This window comes from Mandrillus leucophaeus, unplaced genomic scaffold (genome assembly GCF_000951045.1).
Source record: "Mandrillus leucophaeus isolate KB7577 unplaced genomic scaffold, Mleu.le_1.0 Scaffold308, whole genome shotgun sequence".
Classification (NCBI taxonomy): Eukaryota; Metazoa; Chordata; class Mammalia; order Primates; family Cercopithecidae; genus Mandrillus; species Mandrillus leucophaeus.
Genome location: NW_012103232.1, coordinates 316226 through 325838, shown reverse-complemented (window position 1 = coordinate 325838; position 9613 = coordinate 316226). Strand labels below are relative to the sequence as shown.

General features: G+C 44.5%; 1 protein-coding gene across 1 annotated transcript in view; it reads right to left on the bottom strand.

The window, feature by feature from the left end:
- PI4KA (phosphatidylinositol 4-kinase, catalytic, alpha) overlaps positions 1 to 9607 on the bottom strand; it is a 162328-nt gene extending 152721 nt beyond the window's left edge. Inside the window, exon 1 of the mRNA XM_011987359.1 lies at positions 9497 to 9607. The gene's annotated coding sequence lies outside the window, so the exon portion shown is untranslated. The remainder of the gene's footprint in view (positions 1 to 9496) is intronic.
- Positions 9608 to 9613: the final 6 nt, after the last annotated feature.

The following is a 9613-nucleotide window of genomic DNA, read 5'->3' as shown; positions in this document are numbered from 1 at the left end:
GGCACACATTTAACAAACCTGCACATCCTGAACATGAACCTAAAATAAAAGTTGAAGAAAAATGAATAAATAAAAATCTAAAAAGAAAAACAACTGTAATAATCTCAGCACTTTGGGAGGCTGAGGCAGGAGGATCGCCTGAGCCCAGGAGTTTGAGACCAGTCTGGGCAACATAGTGAGACTCTGTCTCTACAAAAAATTTTAGAAATTAGCCAGGAGGCTGGGTGCAGTGGCTCACGCCTGTAATCTCAACACTTTGGGAGGCTGAGGTGGGTGGATCACTTGAGCCCACGAGTTCAAGACCAGCCTGGGGTACATGATGAAACCTGAGACCAACCTGGAGTACATGGTGAAACCCAGTTTCTACAAAAACTAGCCAGGCCATGGTGGCTTGTGCCTGTAGTTCCAGCTACTTCAGAGGCTGAGGTGGGAGGACTGCTTAAGCCTGGGAGGTCCAGGCTATAGTAAGCTGTGATAATACCACTGCATACCACTGCTCTCCAGCTTGAGTGATAGTGAGACCCTGTTCCCAAAAAAAAAAAAAAAAAAAAAGAACAATTTCATTTAAAATAGCATCAAAAAAAAAAATAGTAACTTATGAATAAAAACAAAAGAAGTGCAAAACTAAGAAACATTGCTGAAAGTAAAGAAAACCTAAATAAATGGAAAGGCATCCCACGTTCATAGATCAAAAACAGTTACCATTGTTTAGATGGCAATATAGGCCGAGCACAGTGGCTCACACCTATAATCCCAGCAGTTTGGGCGGGCAAGGTGGGTGGATCACCTGAGGTCAAGAGTTCAAGACCAGCCTGGCCAACAAGGCAAAATCCTGTCTCTACTAAAAATACAAAAATTAGCCGGGCATGTTTGTGCACACCTGTAGTCCCAGCTACCTGCAAGGCAGAGGCAGGAGAAATGCTTGAACCTGGGAGGTGGAGGTTGCAGTGAGCTGAGATTGTGCCACTGCACTCCAGCCTGGGTGACTGAGAGAGATTCCGTCTCAAAAAAAAAAAAGGACAATACAGCAATACAGTCCAAACTGACCTACAAATTCAACACCATCCCTATCAAAACCCTAGGTGAGTTCTTTGCAGAAACTAACAAGCTAACCCTAAAATTCCCATGGTAATTCCAGGGACCGAGAATAGCAAAAACAATCTTGAAAAGGAAGAACAAAGGTGGAGGACTCATTCTTCCCAATTTCAAAACTTGCTACAAAGCTAAAGTAATCAAAACAGTACACGAGCCAGCATCAGGAAAGACATATAGACCAAATAAACCCTCACACTTACAGTCAACTGATTTTTGACAAGGGTTCCAAGACCCCTCAATGGAAAAAAGAACAGTCTTTCCAAGAAATCGTGCTGAGACAAGTGGATATTTACATGCAAAAGAAAGTGGACCCCCATCTCATATCAAATAAAAACTTAAAATGGATCAAAAACTCAAATGTAAGAGCTAAACTATAAAACTGCTAACAAAAAACACAGGTGTAAGTCTTTGTGACCTTGGACTTGGACAATGGTTTCTTAGATACACCACCAAAAGCACAAGGGACAAAAAAAAAAAAAAAAAATGACAAAATGGATATCATGGAAATTTAAAACTTTTGTGGTTCAAAGAACACCATGAAGAAAGTGAAAACGCCCACAGACTGGGAGAAAATATTTGCAAATCATATATCTTAAGACACTTGTATCTAAAATACATAAAGAACTATTACAACTTAATAAAAAAAAACCTACAATTTAAAAATGGACAAAGGATCTGAATAGATATATCTCCAAAGGAGATCTACAAATACCCAAAAAGAGTGGCTGTTCTAGGATAGAATAGGCTGGCTCAACATCATTAACCATCAGGCAAATGCATATCCACAACAGAATAATAAGATCCCACTTCACATCCACTAGGATGGCTATAACTGGAAAGACAGACAAACCAGAGTGTTGGTGACAACATACAGAAAACAAGCTTTCTGTACACTGTTGGTGGGAATGTAAATGATGTAGTAACTTTGGAAAACAGTCTGGACTTCCTCCAAAAGTTAAACCTAGAGTTACTGTATGGCCCAGCAATTCCACATCTAGTTAAAGACCTAAGAAAAATGAAAATATGTCTACAGAAACACTTGTACATGAATTTCCATAGCAGCGTTATTTATAATAGTCAAAATGTAGAAACAATCCAAACATCCACCTACTAATAAATGGATAAAATGTGGTATATGCATACAAATACTATTCAGTAATAAAAATGAAGTAATGAGATGCTACAACATGGATGAACCTTGAAAATATGCCAAGTAAAAGAAACCAGTCACAAAGAACCACATCTTATATAATTCTATTTCTATAAAATGTTCAGAATAAATCTACAGAGACAGAAAGTAAACTAGTGGTTGCCTAGGGATGGGGCTGGTAGGGCTGGAGGGTAACAACAAGATTTCTTTTGAGGGCAAAGAAAATGACCTAAAAATGATCATGGCGATGGATGGACAACTCTGTGAATACACTAAAAATGATGAATTGTACATTTTAAATGGGTAAATTTTATGGTATGTGAATTATATCTCAAGAAAGCACTACTGAAAAACCTAGCCTCAGAAGGATCAAATTAAACGACAGCAACTACCTACCAGAACAAGGCCCAACATTCCCTAAAGGAAGACAACAAAAATCTAAACACTCAGGCCAGGTACAGTGGCTTGCCTGTTAACACCAGCACTTTGGGAGGCCGAGGTGGGTGAATCACTTGAGGCCAGGAGTTCAAGACTAGCCTGGAACCCCGTCTCTACTAAAATACAAAAAATTAGCTGACTGTGGTGGTGCACGCTGAAGGAGTCCCAATAGGTCCCTGGGACTATAAATACTCATTAAAAATTTTTTAAATTTTGGCTGGGTACAGTGACTCATGCCTATAATCTCAGCACTTTGAGAGGCTGAAGTGAGTGGATCACTTGAACCCACGGTTTCAGATAAGCCTGGGCTCTTAAGATAGTAAGACCCCATCTCTAAAAACATTTATTTTTTTTACTTAGCCAGGTATGACGTGCACACCTATAGTCCCAACTACTTGGGAGGCTGAGGCAGGAGGATCCGTCAAACCCAGGAATTCAAGGTGGTAGTAAGTTATGATCACGTCACTGCACTCCAGCCTGAGTGAAAAAGCAAAACTGTCTCCAAAAAAATGTAATTTTAATTTTAAAAAATGTCTAGGCCAAGCACAGCAGCTCATGCCTATAATCCTAGCACTTTGGAAGGCCGAAGTGGACAGACAGTTTGAGTCCTGGAATTTGAGACCAGCTTAAGCAACACAGTGAGACCCTACCTCTATTTTTTTTTTTAACGTCTATTTATCCACCCCTCTAATGCCAGCGCCTAGCACAGTGCCTGCAACACAGCAAACCCCCAAAGACTTATCATATGAATGGATGGTGCCATCTGTAGCTTTTATAATAGTATAGCCTTGGTTATCTTTTTTTTTTTTTTGAATCGGAGTCTTGCTCTGTCACCCAGGCTGGAGTGCAGTGGTGCAATCTCGGCTCACCGCACCACCTCCTGGGTTCAAGCAATTCTCTTGCCTTAGCCTCCCAAGTAGCTGGGATTACAGGTCCATACCACCATGCCCTGCTAATTTTTGTATTTTTAGTAGAGACAGGGTTGCGCCATGTTGGCCAGGCTGGTCTCAAACTCCTGACCTCAGGTGATCTGCCTGCCTCAGCCTCCGGAAGTGCTGAGATTACAGGCATGAGCCACTGTGCCTGGCTGGCCGCCTTGGCTATCCTGAATCCAGGCTTCCAGACCAGCTTGAAACACAGAAAAACATTCAGGAAAAGAGAATGGCTTCTGCAGCAGAGACAGAGCCTCTCAGGACTCAATAAACAAACGCAAATGAGACCTGAGGATTTCTGCCTCAACCCTGTATTTGTCAGTTTACCACACAAATGAAAGTAGTGTTCTGGCCGACTTGGCAATGTTCATGAAAGGCCAAGCGTTTCTCCAGTATGCCAACATATACAACAGAAGCAAATACAAAAATAGAAATATAAATAAGCAATCACGAAGATAAAATACATAAATTTCAGCAACTGACGTCAATGATGGAAATAGTTGCTGGTGAGAAAGATTAGAGGCAACCACATCTCCAATGAGTGCAAACTGCAAACACAGACAGCAGAAAAGAGAATCTGCAGTAAGGAGTAAGAAATAGAACATTTCTGCCCCCTGGGGAGGCAAATAGCTGGTGACGCAGGAGGGCACCGAGGGAAGGCTACGTGAAGACAGAGGGAGAAAGGGACCTCAGAAGAAATCAACATTGCTGACACCTTCATCTTGAACTTCTAGCTTCCAGAATGAGGAGGAAATACATCTGTGTTGTTTAAGCCAGTCTGTGGTACTCTGTTATGGCAATCTAGCAAACTAACAGTTAATATGGTATGGTTACAGGTAAAGATTTTTTCTTTTTCCAATTTCTTCTTAAAATATTTTAAGAGTTGACTTAATAATAATGATTCTGGCAACATGTATACCCTCCGCTGACCCTCATTCTCTCTCTCCTCTCAATCTACAGATGGCTGTTCTTAACACAGCCTCACAAAGGAAAGGGAAAGAGGATGGGAAATTCTCAGCTTCCTGATGCTGAAAAAACGCCACCACTATGATTTTTACTCCACGGCAGACCACTCTAAAGTACCACTCTAAAGTACACACTGAATAACCATGAACTCCAGAAAGCCCACTACCCTAAGCACCAAGCCACATATTCTTCCAACTACAGATTAGAATTAACTCATCTTATGGAGCACATATGGCCACCAAGAAGGGTTCAGCCTGTCCCTAATGCCACAGTGCCATTTAAACATCAGCTCAGGCTGGGTGCAGCAGCTCACGCCTATAATCCCAGCACTTTGGGCGGCCAAGACAAGAGAATCACTTGAGCCCAGAAATTTGAGACCAGCCTGGGCAAAATGGTGAGACTCCGTCTCTATTTTCTTTCAAAAATCAGATCAATAGTTAGCTACGACACCTCAGGATTCTGGCATTCTAACTGAAGAAAACAAAGAGAACATTTTAGGACATGGAAAAAGGGCTCTGATCAAAGCCTCCTGAGGGTGGGGAGAGGAACAGAAGCTCTGCCCATGACTCTTGGTATCCCAGGATCGAGGGTCCACTGGTTTAACACAGGCCTACAGAGGAGAGACAGAAAACAGGCCACTGAACTTCCCTGACGCAAAGGAAGATTAGCCAGGCAGAGCCAGGAGGAAGCTTGGTAGGGGTGGCTCAGCAACATTCTGAAGACAGGTGAGAACCAGGAAGGCAGAACGAGACTAGCGGGCAGACAGAAATCAGGAAGGAGGAGTCTGGAAGCCAACTGTATATGGAGATCCCAATGTTGAAAAGCCTCACTTTCTTTATTGTCTATTTTTTTCTTCTTATCTTTCTCCCAGAGGGAGAGGGGCTGAGCACTGGGTAGGACTTGGTTCAACGGGCTTCACAGAGAGAGTGTCCTCTGAGGTGGGTTCCAATCCTGGGGGTGGGACCCCAGTCTAAAGCATAGCCTAGCAGGAAAAGCTCAAAGCTCAGACATGGATCAGAACAGATGCTCAAGGGTCCTGGCTTTGGCTATGGGAACATGGCAGGAGTCTAGTCTGAAATATGAGAGTAGATGGGATCTTGGCCAGGTTGGAGTAGCTCATGCCTATAATCCCAGCACTTTGGGAGGCGAAGGCAGGAGGATCCCTTAAGCCCTGGAGTTTGAGACCAGCTTGGGCAAGATGGTGAGACCCCCATGTCTATTTAAAAAAAAAAAAAAAAAAAATTAGATGGGATTTCATTGGTTTATTAAAGGAAAGAGGAAAAAAAAGAGTAGATGGCAGACTTGTAGCAAGGTTGACTTGCTGCTTTTCACTTGAGCAACCAAATTAACACTGCTTCTGATTTAACTGGTCTAGTCGAAAGTAATTTTTGTTTGTTTGTTTGTTTTTTTGAGACGGAGTCTCCCTTTGTCACCCAAGCCAGAATGCAGTGCTGAGATCTCGGCTCACTGCAACCTCCACCTCCTGGGTTCAAGCAATTCCCTGGCCTCAGCCTCCCAAGTAGTTGGGATTACAGATGCCCGCCACCACGCCCGGCTAACTTTTGTATTTTTAGTAGAGAAGGGGGTTTCATCATGTTGGCCAGGCTGGTCTCGAACTCCTGACCTCAAGCGATCAGACTGCCTCAGCCTCCCAAAGTGCTGGGATTACGGGCGTGAGTCACTGCGTCCAGCCTAAGGTAATTTTTTTTTAAGTAAAGTCCACAGAGCAGTAATAGGCTTGGTTTCACAGACTGGGATTAGAGTAAGTGACTAGAGTAAGTAAACACAACTGTGGCATGTAGAGAGACAAAGGTAGGGAAGGTTATGTCATTAATGTACCTCAAGTGTCACTAAAACCATGTCAGGGCTGCCTGAGTTACCAATGTCTGAGCTGAGATGCAAGGTCTGGTTCTGCAAACTTAGCCTTCCCCAGGTCAACCCCATCTAGATCAAGCCCCACACAGTCCTCCAATCTCTCAGGAAGAAAGAAAAGAGAAGAAAATAGAAGAAAAGAGAAGGGGAAGAGAGAAGAGAGAAGGGAGGGGATTGGGTTTTAAACACACATCTCCTGCCGTTAAGTCTCCATCTTTATTATTTCAGGTGCGTCCTCTAAAATTCCTTTACTCTTAAGAACAAGAAACTTTTCCTTGGGAATGCTAAAGGATTTTTGTGAATTGCTTTAAAATAGAGGAATGTAGTAAGACACATATCATAGGACTATATATTAACAATGATCCCTAGCATAATCAAGTTGCAAGATCTTAGATGAGGATAAGAGGAATTCACATATACTTAATGGGTTCAGCCACTGACAGAAGCCTCCTCTATGAAATAAGTTGCTTTAGGGGTCCCCCAGACTGCCCACATGTATATAGCTGTACTCATGGCTACATTTTTCACAGTGAATGGATATCAGCAATGGGAAAAGACCTCAAGTGTCACTAAAAGCACGTCAGGGCTGCCTGTAGAAACCCATGTACAGGCTTCCTTCTGTTCTCTCCCTCCTCTGAGGATATACATCAAGCTTGCTCCTTGCTACAGCAGCAAAAAAATTCAATACATGCATGCAAAGTTTGTGCCCAGGAAAGTCCATTAGAGAATCAGCACCCTCAGTTTTTAATTTAGGCACCACCAGCCTAGCAATGAGATTCCCAGAAGGAAATCAGGTACAACAAAAAAGTGATTGGTAAATGTTGCCAATGAGACTGAAGTACTTCCTAAAGTAAGAGGCATTAGGGAGCTGCCAACCTGTGGCTATGGCTGTGTTCCTTGCAAAATAAAATTTTTTTTTTTTTTTTGAGATGGAGTTTCGCTCTTGTCGCCCAGGCTGGAGTGCAATGGCGCAATCTTGGCTCACTGCAACCTCCACCTCTCAGGTTCAAGCGATTCTCCTGCCTCAGTCTCCCAAGTAGCTGGGATTACAGGCACGCACCACCATGCCCAGCTAATTTTGTATTTTTAGTAGAGACAGGGTTTCACCATGTTGGCCAGGCTGGTCGCGAACTCCAACCTCAAGTGATCCGCTTGTCTCGGCCTCCCAAAGTGCTGGGATTACAGGCATGAGCCACCACGCCCGACCATAAAATATAATCTTGACAACTGAAGCAGTTATTACTACAAAGCTAAGAATGTTGCAATTACAGAATGTTCTCAAGACTGGTGAACATGGCTGAAGAAGGCAAATTGAGCTCAAGGTGCCCTTTTCTGAGTTACTGATGGAAAGGGTGCTACCACTGCTGGAGCTGCAGGACCCGCTTCTCAAAGATCATCCAATTTCCTGCATTCTCTTCTCTCTTCTCCCAGAATCCAGCAATCAGACATAAGATATACTTGTTGGCTCTCCTGCTAAGAAGCGAATGTGCTGATTAGCTAGCATGAGTTTGATTTAATAAAACAGCACTATGCTCCATTAGTCAGACTACCTAATAACAGTGATCATACATTAGATACCCACATGCCTTTCTGTTGATCTTCACAATGTTTCCACTAAGTACTATCTTGTATTGACAGAAGATAGCAAAGTATCAGAGAAGGGAACTGACCTGTCTAGAGTCACACTAGTGCAAGAAAGTGATACAGGATTTAAATTCAGAGGTCCTATTTTCCAAACTCATGTCCTTTCCATTGCATTGCACTCCCTCTTTAGCTAGAAGTCAGGTTAGCACCAATTTGCCAGGACCTCCTCACCCTGAAGGTGCATGGTAAAATCAAATATGAGAACCGACAAGGCCAAGGACCAGGTCACTCTGCCAAAAGTGCCTAAAATAGCCTTTCAGCTTCACCCATCAGCAGAGAGCCACAAAACCACTCCCAACTGCAGCAGGCTTCTTTTACTGTCTTCTTATCTTGTCGGAAAACATCCTCTTTCCATTTGCCAAAAAGTTGAGTGGGAAAATAATTCCATCCTTTCGGGGCTAAACATTGTGCTGAGTCTCATCACACACTGGTGGGCAAACAAAGTTGACATTTACTGCTCACCCACTCTGTGCCCAGCCCCGTGAAGACGCTTTATGCTAGAACTCATTTAATTATCAAGAACAACCTCCAACCTCATCTTACAGGTAACGATACAGAAGCTCTAAAAGTTGAAGTAATTTACCCAAGAAGACACGGTAAGTGCCAGTGCAGGAAACAAATTTAGGTCTAACTCTAAAACCTGTCTCCTTCCAGATCTCGAGGCACCCCACTGAGTTGCCTTTCACCTTTCTCCCAAGATGAGGATTGCTCCGGCACGACTTCACCATTCTCTTCTGAAGCAATCCCGAGTTCACTTCTCTGCCCACTGACAGTTCACTCTCTCTTTCCTGCCACTGTCCCTTCTGCAAACGCACAATCTTTTACCCAATCTAACGCCCCCAGCCTCGTAGAATAACACTGCGCAGTTGGTTTACAGTGAGAAAGCACTTTCAACACAGTGTTTCGTCTTCTAACCACCGCAGTCCGGTGAAGCCGGCAAAGCAGATAAAAGCATCCCCATTTTAAGAGAAAGGCATTTTCCCAAGGTCGCCGAATAAAAAGCAGCTGAAATCGGAAGCAAAGCCCCAGGTCTTGACCCCTGGTCATCGGCTCATCCCACTGCTCCTCACTGACGCCCGCGATCCAGTCTCCACCCCCGCGATGTCACAAGATGCTCCCTGGGCCAGCAGCTCACGTTCCCCCTACCCCAATCCCACGACCTCCCACCTGCAGCGGCCCTGCAGGCCCCGCCGACCCCTCCCCCACGGTCCCTCTCTCTTCACCAGCCCCTCCCTCTGGGGCCTCCTTCCTCAGCTAGATCCCTCCTCTCAGACGCCCCCTCCCGCACAGGCTGCCTGCGAGCCCAGCCTCGGCCTCCCACCGACCTTCGTCCCGCCTCCACGCTTCGCCACCCCAGCCCCTCCTCCTGTCAGCCCGCGGCAGAGCCCGCCGACATTACCTTCTCCAAGGATGCTGGTCTCTGCACCGCCAGGGAGCGGGCCAGTGACAGGACCGTGTTGAAATAGAAACCCCGCGAGGCGCAGGAACCGGAGCCGCCGCCGCCGCCGCCGCCTCC